General features: G+C 40.3%; 1 protein-coding gene across 6 annotated transcripts in view; it reads right to left on the bottom strand.

The window, feature by feature from the left end:
- The window catches only part of ATP10B (ATPase phospholipid transporting 10B (putative)), a 216,125-nt gene that overhangs the window by 61,348 nt on the left and 138,726 nt on the right, over positions 1-16,051 (bottom strand). The gene's annotated exons all lie outside the window — the stretch shown is intronic.

The following is a 16,051-nucleotide window of genomic DNA, read 5'->3' as shown; positions in this document are numbered from 1 at the left end:
ACTAGTGCTACGTTTCTGTCCTAAACAAATTCTGGGAAGTCAAAGAGTGCTCACGATTTAGCTTACATTGTGGTAATCATTGAGAGATAGCCCTTGCTTGTATCTAGCTTGTATTATATCTAATGTATAGCCATTCTTGTATCTAGAATGTAAGGTATCCAGGGATCTGAAAGTATTTCAAATATAATTATCTTTTCCTTTTATTGGGAGGAACGAAGAGCTGAAATTTGTCCTGGGAAGGAAGATACGCAAGGATTGCTGCTGAGTCCTTTCCAAGTGCAGAGTTCAACATGTTCAAATGATTCGGTGTACCTGAGATGAACTACCATTTACTTATCTATATCAAGCCCTCTCAGGCAGGCCTATGCTTATTTTTTTAATATAGTATACTACGGTGGGAATATGTAGGCATTCGTATATCAGAGGTGAACTTTCCAAAGAAGAGACATATCTTAAACAAGAAACAAACAAGAGGGAAGATGGCACTCCAACATCCAGCACGCACTTGGTAGAATTTGCCATTTTTCCTCCATGTTTCAAGTCTATCTTCTATTTGAGAGTGCTGCAATTGCAGCCAGCAAAAACATTTGGGAAATATTTCCCTTTACCGGAAAAGAGATGCTACAGCCCACTGATGGCAAGTGTTTTCCTCTTGTATCCTTTTGCTGACAATAGGAAAATTGCCCTTGGTTTTTCATAGATAGCCTATATTACTAGCAACCTCTGTTATTGTTTAAACTCATTCTATCTTTATAGGATAGAAACTGACTGCATTAGAGAGCCATGCCAATGCACTTAACTAGGATGGATTAGCTGTGACATAGTTTAGTATCACAGTATCACAGTATCACAGATTTCTAGGTTGGAAGAGACCTCAAGATCATCGAGTCCAACCTCCGATCTAATGCTAAGTACTCCACTAAACCATATCGCTAAGCTCTACATCTAAACGTCTTTTAAAGACCTCCAGGGATGGTGACTCCACCAACTCCCTGGGCAGCCCATTCCAATGCTTAATAACCCTTTCGGTAAAGAAGTACTTCCTAACATCCAACCTAAAACTCCCCTGTCGCAACTTTCGCCCATTCCCCCTCGTCCTGTCACCAGGCACGTGGGAGAATAGACCAACCCCCACCTCTCTACAGCCTCCTTTAAGGTAACTGTAGAGAGCGATAAGGTCGCCCCTGAGCCTCCTCTTCTCCAGGCTGAACAGACCCAGCTCCCTCAGCCGCTCCTCCTAAGACTTGTTCTCCAGACCCCTCACCAGCTTCGTTGCCCTTCTCTGGACTCTCTCGAGCACCTCCATGTCCTTCTTGTAGCGAGGGGCCCAAAACTGAACACAGTACTGGAGGTGAAGCCTCACCAGAGCTGAGTACAGGGGGACAATCACCTCCCTAGCCCTGCTGGCCACGCTGCTTCTTATGCAAGCCAGGATGCTGTTGGCCTTCTTGGCCACCTGAGCACACTGCTGGCTCATATTCAGCTGCCTATCAACCAATACTCCCAGGTCCTTCTCGGCCAGGCAGCTTTCCAGCCACTCATCTCCCAGCCTGTAGCTCTGATTGGGGTTGTTGCGCCCCAGGTGCAGGACCCGGCACTTGGCCTTGTTGAACTTCATGCAGTTGACCTCAGCCCATCGCTCTAGCCTATCCAGATCCTCCTGCAAAGCCTTCCTTCCCTCGAGCAGATCGACACACGCACTTAGCTTGGTGTCATCTGCAAACTTACTGAGGGTGCACTGGACGCCCTCATCCAGATCATCGATAAAGATATTAAAGAGGACCAGCCCCAGTACCGAGCCCTGGGGGACTCCACTAGTGACTGGCCTCCAACCAGATTTGACTCCATTCACCACAACTCTCTGGGCCCGGCTATCCAGCCAGTTTTTAACCCAGCGAAGCGTACGCCAGTCCAAGCCACGAGCAGCCAGTTTCTTGAGGAGAATGTTGTGGGGAACGGTGTCAAAAGCCTTACTGAGGTCAAGGTAAACCACATCCACAGCCTTTCCCTCATCCACCAAGCGCGTCACTTGGTCATAGAAGGAGATCAGGTTCGTCAAGCAGGACCTACCTTTCATAAACCCATGCTGACTGGGCCTGATCGCCTGCTTGCCCTGCAAGTGCCGCGTGATGACCCTCAAGATAATCTGCTCCATGAGCTTTCCTGGCACTGAGGTCAAACTGACAGGCCTGTAGTTCCCCGGGTCTGCCCTCCAACCCTTCTTATAGATGGGCGTCATGTTTGCTAGCCGCCAGTCAACTGGGACCTCCCCCGATAGCCAGGACTGCTGATAAATAATGGAAAGCGGCTCGGCCAGCTCCTCCGCCAGTTCTTTCAGTACCCTCAGGTGCATCCCATCCGGCCCCATCGACTTGCGCACATCCAAGCTCCGTAGCAGGTCGCCAACCATTTCCTCATGGATAGCGAAGGCCACGGTAGTATTCTTTTAAATGTTATTTCACCTGAAGATTTTTGTAGAAAAAAAAAAAGTAGTCTTGTTGACTAGAAGAGAAAGCTCATCAGAAAGTCAGCAATAAAAAAACAACTTTTTCTCTTTTGAAGTTACCTCATTCCTGCCAAGTGACAGGCTTAGCTACATATGTACATGCCCCAGACTTCTGAAGCTGGAGACAGGAATCCTGTCTTTCCGGCATATGCACAGGAAACTTTTACACAATCTCGCCTCACATAATTTTTATTAAAGGAGATGATAGATCCACCAAAAAAAAATAAAATCCTACTTGTAGGCGTATGTAAAAAAATGCCTTCAGAAGCTATCAATACAAAGCAGCAACTTGCAGAACTATCAAAGCAAGATGAGGTCTATACCTTGTATTCAAAAGTTGGTTGTGTATTTCTGAAAAATTGACTTCAGGGCAAAATTTCAGACAGGGTAGAGCTTATTTCTGAAAAACAGTACTGTGAGAAAATGCAGTGATAGCACTTACATGCAGATATGTGCCCTATCAAGAACTACAACTAAGAAAACGTCCTTCCAAATTTTCACCTGATATTTTCATTTTGACATTGCTTGCAAGGCAAGGAGGCATCAAATAACACAAATCCCCTCTAATATTTAATTCTGTTATTATAAAACTTTTTTTTTTCCTAATTGAAAGCAGCAGCAGCATTTTTTCTTTTTGATATCCTATATGGACAATGTGGAATTCACTGATTCACTGAAAAGAGCCATTCCAGGGAAGGTTTGACTGGGGAGATAAACATTACGAAGTAAACTGAGTATTATGGAAATCTCAGTCACAAAGTTCGTTATCTGCTTTGTAATTATCTGCCAGGAAGTTTTTTTTTTTTTTTTTTTATGGTGATACTGTACAGAAATTCCAGCTCAGTCACATCAGTTCAGAGAAAATATTTTGTGGTTAACATGAATGGAAAAGGGAAAGGAGACAGGGAGGAACAAGGAAGGCAATTACATTGATTAGCAGGATATGGACCACAGCCTAAAATTATGCTGTAACATTTTATATCAGAGAAATAATGCTTGCAGTATGAAAGAAAGTTGCCAGAAATGGAAAAGAGAGCCATAAAGACCTGCTTCATCCAAAAAATGCTAGTCACTGCAGATCGCTCTTTCAACTGACAAGATAAATGTATTATGGATTAACAGTTATATAATGTTTTTGAGAGCAAGTTTGTGTTTGTATCAGATAAACAGAAAAGAGCTTTTCATAAATCTAATGCATCACTGGACCACAGGGCTTCACTATTATTATATTAGATTGACACGTTTTTCATGTCTTGACTAGATTCTCTTTCCTTAGGGAAGAAATCCAAAAATCTCGCAATAATAGGTTAATTATAAGACTCTTTCCCCAGGTCAGACTAGATTTTACTGCTTGCTGCAGAACTTTCCTTTAGCTTGAGCAGTGCAGAGGCATGTTCAGGCAGCACAATCTTCTCCAGGGCTGCAGCTGTGTTATTAAGACTGGTTTCAAAATAGATGTGCTCTCAGCATATGCTGACATACAGGTCACGCAGACAAGGATGATTATCAGATGTTATTCAAGAAGGAATTTGCCAACTTGCAAATAGTGATGCTGGATGCTGTGTTTAGCTTCACTCCGTGAGTAAGGAGTTTGCTTTGGTCCCCCAGATTACATGCTCATTTAAATGAAGAGTTAGACTGAAATTATCTGGCTCACTGGAACAACGAGCATTGCTGCCAGCATGCCCAAACACTACAGTGATCTACTTTTATTTTGTTTGGGCCCACTGCACTTTCCATGAGTGTAGGCAGAGGTAGATTCTGCATCTTTACCACCTTCTAATTAAGTTTGCCCTGTTAACTCACACTTTCAGTTTAGGACATACTGGAAAGAGACACCTGCACAGAACTTTATATATATCAAGTCCCTAACGTCTGACTTGGAGACAACAGATTGAAAGGGCAGGTCTGTGGTTTTCATGACTTCAGAGATGTTCTGGAGGTTTCCCTTACAAGTTGGTGCCCAGATATGGGCAGTGAATGCCATTATATCTCCCAGAAATGTTTTAGGTGCACATATCTTTTCAAGCAAGTAAATACATGAGACACAAAACTGCAAGCTTCAGCCCAGTGCCGAAGTGAAATTGGTTAGAAGCACACATCTTGGCACGTATGTAGTTTTTAAGGATACACATGAAGGTACCATATCAAATACAGATGCTCTCTGAAATCAGAAAATATCTTTTCTTTATTCCTCTTATCCAGAAATTACGAAAACCAGAGTCTAGGAAGTCTTAGTCTAGCTTACAGTTCACTTTAAACAATAGAAAAAAAAATAAAAGATTCTATACCATATGACCATACACTGGCATAAACAGAACTATATACAAAACAAAGTAAACAAAGATATGTACCCATACCACTGTCCTTTGGACTCAGCCTCTATGTAAGTTCTTACATACAGGCAAATATTGTTTGTTCACAGGAGAAACGGCAATTTATAAAGCATATAGGAATTACTATATTAAAAGTTTTCTAGACCTACCTCCTTCCTGAGGCCTAGAAACCTACAGGTCCATTCTCTCCATTATGTGGTTATCAGAAAAGAAAACCCAGGTAGGAAATGAAAAGATGCATACACTTCACTGCCTCTCATTTGACATGTCATGCATCTCCAGCTCACCTGTACTTCTTAGCAGACAGCAAGTTCTGCATCTGAGAAGTCTGCTTTATTTATCTATAAAAGCACTCACTACGCCCTAATATGACCCCAGTAATCAGATAAATCAGCAGCAACCTGTATCACCTGGTTTTACAATTCTGACTTGTCCATGGTGGGGAAAAGTCCATCTTCAAGGATTTAAAAAGTACTGAAGAATCCTGGGCCCTGTTATTCATTTTCTTGTTGGGCCCACAGCTGACAGTAATAAAAAAAGTAGTGGGGTAATGGACCTGACATCTCCATGTGACTGCAATAAGACCTCTAAAACATAAAATTAAGCATGACTACAGAAACTCTGCTAGCAAAGTAACTTCTATGGCACACACGACCCAGGTGGCACTTGGCATAGCCAGCGCAGCTTTCCTGGAGGAAAAGAAAGCGTTGGGCAAAAATGCACTTAAAATATGAATGGGCAACAAGAGATGTGTATGCTAGGTCTGGGATGCAAGTCAAGGTTAGGGTAAGGTAAGGTGAGGCAAATTTTACACCCACTGTACTAGAAGCTCACTTAATCTGAAAAGGCTTACTTGGTAAACTGCAAATATTCACATCCGCACCTGTTGGGGGGGGGCTTTTTGCATAGGTGTCTCTCCTTTTTCTGAATATATCGCATGAGAAACATTCTCATTGTCCCAAACTGGGGAAATTCTCTCTTATAGTCTCACTCACCTAATTCAGAAATCTTTTGCAGTTGCAAAAGAGTCTGCTATGTGTTTCAATCCTGTGTATGCCTCTACCGCTAGCTCTTTGAGTGGTTCTGCATACTACTTAATTAGAAGACTATGCATTTCAAACCCTGGCAATAGCAGAATTCACTTGCATTTTAGCCCAGAAATGAGGACACTGAAATTAGAGCAATTGTCTGAATAATATATATTTTTTGTTTGTTCCACTTAATATTCAAAATCAAAGTGAATTGGCCTTTAAAAAACAATCTAATATTTATAGCATGTATGATTATACAGCACTTATGATCAAAATTATGTTGCAGATGTTCATGTGGGAACTCAGCAATGCTGAAAAAGTCCAAAAGGAAGCAGAAAAAAATGAAGATAAACTGGAAACTGACCAGAAGATCCTTTATATGTAAAAACTTTTTATGCAACTATGTTTTTGTCAGAATGTGCTGACTCTAATTTCAGTTCTCCAAATCTGAATATTAAACTAAAGTGTCCCAAAGAGAACAGTTACTTATTTATACAAAACGGAAAGAAAAACCAGAAAGCCTACACCAACTGCCAATGCATTAGGCACAGCTCCACATCAATCGAAGATCAAGGGAAAGCTTAACCAGGATCTAATCACACAGGATTGTTCAAGGAATGTCCAGTGGCACCTGGTGAATCAGGTGTGTACGCAGGATAAAGTTGTTCTGTTTCACTTATGAATAATGCTCTCTAGGCCTTTTTTTTTGGACAGAAAAATGTGAAAATGCACTCAGTCTAAAAAAGTAATCCTGGCAGCAGTGCACCATGTCAAGAGCATCAGGAGAACTGAGGGGACCATGCCAGCTAGTGGAGGATGGCACTGTGTTACTATGCAGGAAACCAATCTCCCTTTCTTGCTCAGGCACAGCTTTCCTTGGCCTCAAACAAGACTGAATTTCCATACAAGAATCTGAGCATAATAGGCATAACTCAGTACTTCTGAAATGCTCCTTGGAAACATTAATTCCTTTTCTTAAAACAGTACTAAAATTCCTTTCAGTCCTCTCTCTCTTTTTTTTTTCCCCTATTCTCTTTCATCTTCCCCCAGACTAAGGTAGCTGATACATACAATTTGCATTTAATTCAACTAGATAGAATAGGATAATACAATGATTTTTATAAGACCACAACAAAGTATTGTACAAAAGTTAACTTTATGGGGTATTTCCCTTCAACCTCATGTTAATAAAATCTAAAAGACTAAAATTTACAATACGTCAAGTCAAGGCTATTTTTAATAAAAGGTATCTTTTTAGCAAACCACCATGTTTTATCTGCAGTTCGTTTCCTCTGTGATTTTTCCCTTTCCTCTTCCTGCCAGGTTACAGTGATATAACATCAACCTTGGGAAATGCCCCCTTGTCCCAAAGAAAATGAGTCACTTCTGATAGGCAACAGTGATGAGGGAAAATGGCGGAGAACAGGGTAGGGAGTAACCGCTGCTGCACTGCCATTGCAATTTATTCCAGGTGCCTAAAATGAGTTAAACTATTCTGGTTCTTTCCAAAGCAAGAAATCAGGGAGCAATGGCCTACAGGCAATGTTCCATGGAGACGAAAGAAGATTACATTTGTACTGTGACTCAAGCCAGACCTTTTGCAAGGGAACACTCATTAAGCAATCTTGGGAAACTTTACATTGTACTCCTGCAGAAAAATACATACCCAAAGCAAGAGAAAAGAACCCAGTCACTTCAGAAACTATGCATTTACAGCATATCAGATGTACTGTAGCGAGATAGCACAAATAGAGATTCAAATGTACATAAAAGTGAACTCTTGAAAAATTAAAAAATGAATTTTATTCCATTTACTTAGGTGACATATAAAGAAAATGGTGATTATATTTAAACATCAGCACTATTAAGCAGAACTGTGACAAGCCCTATGAAGCAACTGTTTGCTTTTCTGCAGTGCAGTTTTTGAAAATTAGGCAAGGCAAAGACTTGTCAAGAAAAACGGGCTGACGGGAAATGTAATGCCGTAATAGTCCACGCAGTGACTACTTTGGGCCTAACAGAGGCAAGCATCCTGACTGAGCATCTCCTCTTCTGGGGTACAGGTTCTTCCTAGCCAGAACCCCTCAGGAACACAGACACAGAATACAAACGTTCTTTCCCAATTTACATTCAAGTTCTATGCTTCTAGCAATGTTTAACACAAAATCTGGTATAAAGGAATAAACAGTAGACTTTGGAAAACTCTGAAACCTCATGTGTTTCATGAAAAAAGCATTCATCCTGAAGATTTCCTGGGTTTGCTTTTTTGTTGCTTTGCATCTTCTGCAGTCATTTACGTGAATGCAAAATCATTATGATAATGAGCAATCAGTTGACTGGTTCCAAAAAAAATGAGAGGCAGAGCAGGATACAAATGATGTCAGAACAGCAAGTGTGAAGACTGAAACCACAAGGAATTTAAGAAATCTAATTCCAAAGGTGAACTTCACTCCTTGTAAAACCTCCCTGCTACTAGTTGCAACATCAGAGACTAAATTATATTCACCTGTGCTCCTAATTACTACTTAACTGAGGAAATTTTAGTTCTGCTGAAGATTGCCTAAGTCTGAAACGTACCTGTAAAGCAGAATGATATGTATCAGACTGTGACAACGTCCTGGAGAAATGCCTTAAATGACTTCTTTTTCCCATTATTACTGATTTATTTTCTAAGGTATCCAAGATACTGTTAGAATCTAAATTGTTAACACATGAAAAGCTGTTTTGTTCACCTGTCCTGATGTCCTGAGGGCTATTTGGTTGTTGTATTTAAGAACTTTATACAATCATAAATACCGGCATAAAATTCAGGTTGACAAAACTATGCAATTAAAAAACAGAACATGAAGTATACAGTCATTGTGATGATTTATAGCCAAAGTAAAAAGTTTTTTCCTTGCCTTTAAAGTATGACTGTGGCTGATTTCTGATGTAAATTGAAAGACTGGTTATTCAAAGCACTCCATTTATTTCATTATAACCCAAACCATATGACATTCAAAGTCAAACACAACAAAAAGTGTTAGTAAGCATAAAGGCTGTTTGAATCTGATGTATAAATGACTTCACTTCTTGGCTTTTTACATACAATAGTTTCCATTGAAATTGCATTAGAACATGAGTCTGTTTTTGAGTCAGAGGTCAAAAAGCTTTTACCTTCCTCCTCTTGCTACACTGTTGGCTCAACAGAGACTTGAAAACAACTCTTAACAAAATCTGAAGTGTTACAACTGGTAGCAGAGTCTGTGAAAGAGCTTCTCCACCACTGCATCCAGAGACTGTTTTTGTCAAAGCAGTCAGCTTGCTCATTACTAGAGTGATTTCAAGCTGACTTTTTCTACTTTTAAAAGCATCTGAATGAAATTTATAACTTCACTCTGAAGTTGATTACAACCTGTTGTTACATGTGGTACTTGACTCAGACATCTTTCTCCAGTTATTAACTGAGCTACTTTTAGTTATAACGTGGATGATAGAAACTGGAATTGTTTATCAGCTTAGCTTTGAACACACAATACTACCAGCCTATGAAGTAGTCAGTCTAACTTCCTGGAATCCTGCTCATTTATTAATCTTCCATAAGCCCAGCTGGCCTACTGCTGAAATCAATGGAATTTATTTTCTTCCAAATTCAGAGAGACGGATTCAAAATTGTGTTTCTTCTTATTTTCTATTTCTTAAGAATTTTCTATATCTTGAGTGTCACGCATGTAGATCCTGTCTTTTATTACATCAGCATATGGTGAAGTTTTAAATATCATAGGATGCTAGGAGTTGCATTTCCTAGAATGAAGGTGTGACATTCACAGGCTGCATTTGGTGACTTTAACTGACACCATTGCTTGAATGGGTGAAGGTTATAACATAACCACTGCAATCTGTGGATACATTGTCCTAAACCAGAAGCTACTGCAGAGCAAGTTTACCATTTTCCTTAGCAGTTACAAGACAAATTCTTTTGGCAAAATCATATATTTCTGAAGTTAGCATGTAATCTTTTCACTCATCACTGTACTGCAGTGCTTCAAGACATAGTTTGTTAGGTATCATTTGAATTTGATAAAAGATTTTCAGGAATAAACTCCCCTTCGCCAAAACCCACGGGTCAAATTGGTCAATCTTGCCATCACACAACAGACCTAACCTGTAACATTTCAGCACCTTTTTCAGGGAATACTAGTATGAAAGACAATACATATATATCAGGAAGCTTTATGAGGAGCTGTATCTCCCTTGGTAAGAGAAAAGTGAGTTGTTTTTAAAATAAAGTGTCAAAGTTTCCAGTTTTGAAGCTATCTGGGCCATAAGATTACATAGCCTGATTTTCTATTAATATTGGCGAATACTTTTATTAAGTTGTTCCTGTATTGAGTAAAATTCAGTGTTTAATGCAATTCTGGATTTGATAACACCAATAAATAAAGCATGTTTTTCTCCAAAAACACATTTTCCTTAATTCCATAAAATATGGGTATATAACACATAATAATGGGATACATTCAGGGAGATTTCCTACAGCAATTTGAAAGGAACAAACACAATTTTAAGACCACTATGTAGGAAGCTCCACCTTTTGCTGCCAACAAATGAAGAGCATTGCCAGCTGGTGGTGGTGGCTCTTGGGAGTAGTCATGCAACATGAGGCAGTTCTCCTCCAGAGATGTGTCACACAAGAGAAGCAGTGATTTTGGGTACCTGTTCAAATGAAGCCTCTGAGAGCCTGTTACTGGATTAGAGCTATGAGTCCACAACTGAACTGGTAACTAGTGACAGTTCCAACAAACAGGCAGAGTAGTCAAATCTTAAACAGTGCACACAGTGCACACAATGCATTCTGGCTCTGATCAACAGAAGAACAGAATAAGAAATAGTTTACCACTTATTTTAAAGCCCTCTGTCTATTTTGCAATCATTAACTTGGTAGCCGTTGTAAAGATTTGATGATGTAAATGAGCCACCCATTTTGTAAATAGGAAAATGGCTGTTAGTGTCACAGCAAGAACAAAACTTCAGGAATAACATCCCACCAGGACTTCACTGTAAATAGACAGATGCAAAGCAATTGCCTGTATAAATGTAGAATTACGCAGAATATGTTAGGTTAACTCACATCAGCTAGATTACAGAGAACTGCAAATTCAGGGCTGCGTTCCTAAAAGGCACTATGCTTTAAAGGCAAATAGAACACAGAGAATGTGAATTCAAGGTTCTATTCCCTATAATATATTTTTTCAGTGTGCACAGATTTTAGCTTTGCAGGCCACTCCCGTTTTAAAAGAGAGATTAATATATTATTTTGTCCCAGTCATGAAGGTAACAGCATTAAATAAGGTCAGTGCCATTTATTAGAAACAAATGAGTGATTTAGTTCAAACACCTTTTTTTTTTTCTTTTTTTTTTCCCCCAGGTAAGAATCTTACAGATTTTAACAGAAAAAAAAAAGCCGCTTCTTGACTGATGTAGGTTTTGAACATAAATTTATTAACATCTTTCCTTTTTTCCTAATTGAACTATAAGGAGCCCTTCCTGAACTATAGAAAAACAAAACAAAACAAAACAAATTTCCTGAGCTATATTGTGTTGAGACAAATGAAAAATAGTAAGAATTTTTCCTTTTATACAGCATGTAAGAGAATTAGAATTAGACATATCTTTGATGAATTTATTAGTTGCTCAAAGCCCAAATTCATTTTTTGTTATGCAGCACTGTAGAGGTTAACAGAACAGGCAAAAAGGGAGTAGATGGCTGACATGGCACATAAAAGAAGAACAGAAGAAATGTCTAAGTAAAAGCTCCCAGGTACCCGCACTGAAAATATTTCCACTCAGTCTGTATCAGGCAGCAAGTGAGGTATAAACTGAGCAAAGACAACTTTCTAAGTAGCAATGTATTTATTTTACAACCTGCCCACCCTGCCTGCCTGCTCCCTCTATTAGAGCACTTTGCTGTACACATGAAGAGCTCTCCTGGAGGCAGTTACATTTATGAACTGTTTGCTCTCTGCTCGCCTTGCAGCCAGAAGCAGCACAACCATCATTCACTCTGAGGAAAAGAGAACCAGGTGAAAAAAAACGACTCTTCCTGAATGCCCTCATAAATTTACACAGAAAAATAACTGCACAGTACTACCCCAAACCTTTAGTTATATTAATGACAGGATGGTAGTATTTCCATGCAATAAATCTCCTTGGCTTCACCTATGGGTCAAAATGGAAGATGCACAATTTTGGCCACTTCTGCTAGCCTTGTTATTACAGTTCCTGCAAAATATTAAATCATACAATCTGGTTCACCAAACAGCCTGCCAGCAGAAATGCACTCTCAGAGAACAGATAAGTAACGTGGAAGATTGAACACCAATACTTCTCCCCATGTTCAAGTACAACTCCAATGGCCCTGAGGAGGGCAATAGGATAAACAAGTGAAAAAATAAAAGAAATCTAAACGTAACCTAAATGAAACCTAAAGTAGAGTGGGTTATAATCAAATGACAATAGTGTTGAAGCACTGGACCAGAATTCAGATCTTGATAATACATATTGACTGAATGGGCAGTGTACTGTGCACTGTTCCTTTCTGATGGATAATTTTCCCCATCATATTTAATAACATATTACTATTAATAATGTTTACAATTCCATAAATGTGCTTTGAGGCTAGCAATATAAAAACAGTCAGATGATCTAAGTATTATATGAACAAGAAGAATAACGAACTGGCAGTTACTTGCTTGTAGCCCAGCTGGCTTCACAGCAACTGATTCATCACTAGGGGAAATTAGCTGAACTGTCCACATTTAATAATAAATAAATCACTTGGCAGCTGTACCACAGTGCTAACTGTAGAGCTGAAAGAGATATCTCAGCCTTATAAGAGAATGTGTGTTGTTCTTAGCACGCTTGTTTTGCAGATATGAAATGACTGACGTGAACTGCTCCCTGTACCAGGAGTCAGGGAGAGCACTGCCACTGCCTTTTGCAGTTTGTCTGAAGAAAAAAGAACATACCATATTTAAACCAAAGTTCAACAAATTAATGAGTCAAGCACAAAATATTTTAGATTATATAAAATATAACAGAGTAGCTTATCAAAGATGAGTGTAGATGCTGCAGTGATTTTTCATCTCTTTTGACACTGCATCTTCCTGGACTTCCAGTCTAACGCAAAGGCAGTTGCACCTTTGGACTAAACCACACTGTAAAGAGGACAGGGGCAAACAGTAGAAATGGCACTCCTCATAACAAACATAGGAATGCACAAGAACAGCAACGCAGCTCAACTTTACAAGACTATGGTGTAGGCACCATGTTTCTTTTAGTCTGAATGCAAAGGGAAGCATGTGCAATTATGATGTCCCTTATCATTTCCCTTTTCCCTCCCCAGCAAGAACATTTGGGTCAAGTGAGTTCAAATTCAAAGACATCAACGCCCCACAACTTTTGCAAAAACAATCAGCCAGACTACAGAGAGACCCAAGAGAGCCTCCCCTGAATGAAAGGCTGCCACGCACATGTGGTCATGTTACTCACAGAAGAACAGAACGGTTGAGGTTGGAAGAGACCACTGCAGATCATTTAGTCCAACCCCCCTTTTAAATCATCCCATCTGCCCCCCACCTACAGCACATTGCACAGGATCATGTCCAGATGCACAGGAAGGTTTTGAATGTCTCCAGAGAAGGAGACTCTACAACCTCCCTGGGCAACCTGTTCCAGTGCTCTGTCACCCTCACAGTAAAGTTTTTCCTCCTGTTGAGATGGAACTTCCTGTTTCAGTTTGTCCCTGTTGCTTCTTGTCCTATCACTGGTACCACCAAAAAGAACCTGGCCCCATCATCTTGACACCCTCACTTCAGGTACTTACACACAAAGATCAGAACCCCCCTGAGACTTCTCTCCTCCAGGCTGAACAGGCCCAGCTCCTTCTCCTCGTGTGAGAGAACCTCCCATGCCAACACTTTGGTCGCCCTCTGCTGGACTCTCCTCAGAAGCTCCACGTCCCCTCGCACTGGAGGGCCTGGAGCTTGGCACCATACTCCAAGCGAGGCCTCGGCAGGGCTGCCTGGTGGGGTAGGATCGCCTCCATGACCCGGCGGCCACACTTTTCCTAACACAGCCCCGGATACCAGCAGCCTTCTTGGCCACGAGGGCCCAGTGCTGGCTCGTGGTCAGCTTGGTGTCCACCCAGACCCCCAGGTCCTTCTACAGCGGCTGATACAACCGGGAGACTTACTCCTTCCCAAACTAGGCTTTAAAAGTTACACTGTTCAAGCAAAGACTTTTTTGTTTTTATAAAGTCTTCAGAGTGTAAACACTATGCAGGTATTATCCAGGTTACTGAAATGTGGTGTTATTAGCAGGAACATTACTTTTTTTTTCTTTTTTTTTTTTTTCTCCCAAGTACAGATCCATAAGTGGGAGGCTCATTATGGTGTTGTTTTCAAAAGGTGAGAACAAGTCTGCAACTCTCCAGTGTGCTCCATAGGCTTTGTTCCACTTTCTTTTCTTTGCCAGTGAGCAACACATTCTTCTAAACTGAGTTTTTTTTTTCTTTTTTCTTTCCTTTTTTTTTTTTTTTAGAGGAGGCTTCAGGAAAGAGGATGGAAATGTTATCTAAACACATGGAGTTTAAAAATTTATGCAACAATAATACAAAATCTACCTTGCACAGCTTAACATTTTTAGTCATTTCCATGTGCATACCTTAAGTGAAGAATAAAGTTAGCGTAGTTTGCTTAGTGAGTGATGGCAAGTGTAAAAAAGCACAAACCAGATGAGTGGATGCTCAAGTAGTCTGTTTAATTACAGTTAAATATAGGACAACATGTATAATTCAGCCTTCACTACCTGCACCTGGCACTAGCCACTTCAGAGATTTCTCTGATAAGTACTCTGAACATCAGCTTTCAAATAGCCCTGGAAATGTCATTCACACATAATGCGAAGGCCCAGCCACTGAGTTAATAATATCCCCTACAATATGGGAGATCCTGATACCGTCTATCTACTTCTGTACCTCTTCCTCATGTCTGATTAGATGGTACGATTCAATATTATGTTCAAATTCTGGATGTGTGGTAACTTCTCCAGGGGGTTTCCAGCTCTTGAATCACCTCTTCTCATTGCTGAGTTTCAGGTCACTTTAATCACAAGGGACACAGGTCAGTGATGCCTTGTACACAGTGAAATAATAATAATAATAATAATAATAATGTAACAGAATTATTCCCCAAAGTAACTGTATGATAATACAGCTCTGATAAGGGGATATTTCCAGGTAAACTGGAGGTGAGTACTTTACAAGTACTCTTTGCAGAAATATATCATTGGAGAGAGAGCAGCTGGGATGAGGGGTGCATGAAAAACTACATTTTTTCCACATAGATTTATCATGGGGAAACAGCAGTACATAGCAGGTCACCTCACTTGTCACTGAAATACTGTCTCCTGTAGAGTAGAAAGTAGTCACCAATTAAGAGCCAATAGCAACATTATAATAACAGCTTTGAGCAAGAGATTTTGAGAAGTCATAAGGGGGATTTTAGGTAGGCAGAATGTAATTATCCATTTGGAATTCAGCCAGATACACACAAGTCTCTAAACTCTGCATTTGCTGCCAATCTCAGTAACACTGCATCACCACGATTTACAACAGCAGTAATTGCTAGGCAGATCACAGATTAACCACTAGGTACCTCATGAGCTATTTGCAGGATGGTTATAGCAAACCCTGCTGTCTGGGAAGAAGAAAGACAGAGAAGCATCAGGCATTGTGACAAACTCTCTGCTACTTTGAAGTCAAGGGCAAAACCTTTTTCACACATTAGATATGTAAAAAGTTATTTGGCATATCAACCTTCTTGCAAGCAACTGCAGCCATCTGGCTTCTTTTCAAACCTCCCGCCCAGACAGCTCCTTTATTTATATAGCCCCTGGGGAACCTCACACAGCTCCAGCAGACTGACAGGGTACTTTCCCCTCTCTGTTGTGATCAGCCTATATCTGTGCTTTGGCTCACAGTAGCTTTCTGTTTCCAGACATGCTGCTGAAGCTGGAAACAAGTGCCAACTGAATTGGATCTTTTCAACAAGACACACTTGAAGCTACATTCTCTGCACTTAACAGGCCATCTACAATCCTCTGGGCAAACGCTCACATTCTGTTTTCCTGCTACTACC

The sequence above is a fragment of the Anser cygnoides genome, chromosome 14 (genome assembly GCF_040182565.1).
Source record: "Anser cygnoides isolate HZ-2024a breed goose chromosome 14, Taihu_goose_T2T_genome, whole genome shotgun sequence".
Classification (NCBI taxonomy): Eukaryota; Metazoa; Chordata; class Aves; order Anseriformes; family Anatidae; genus Anser; species Anser cygnoides.
The sequence above is the reverse complement of the archived record's forward strand: the minus strand, read 5'-3'. Positions and strand labels throughout refer to the sequence as shown.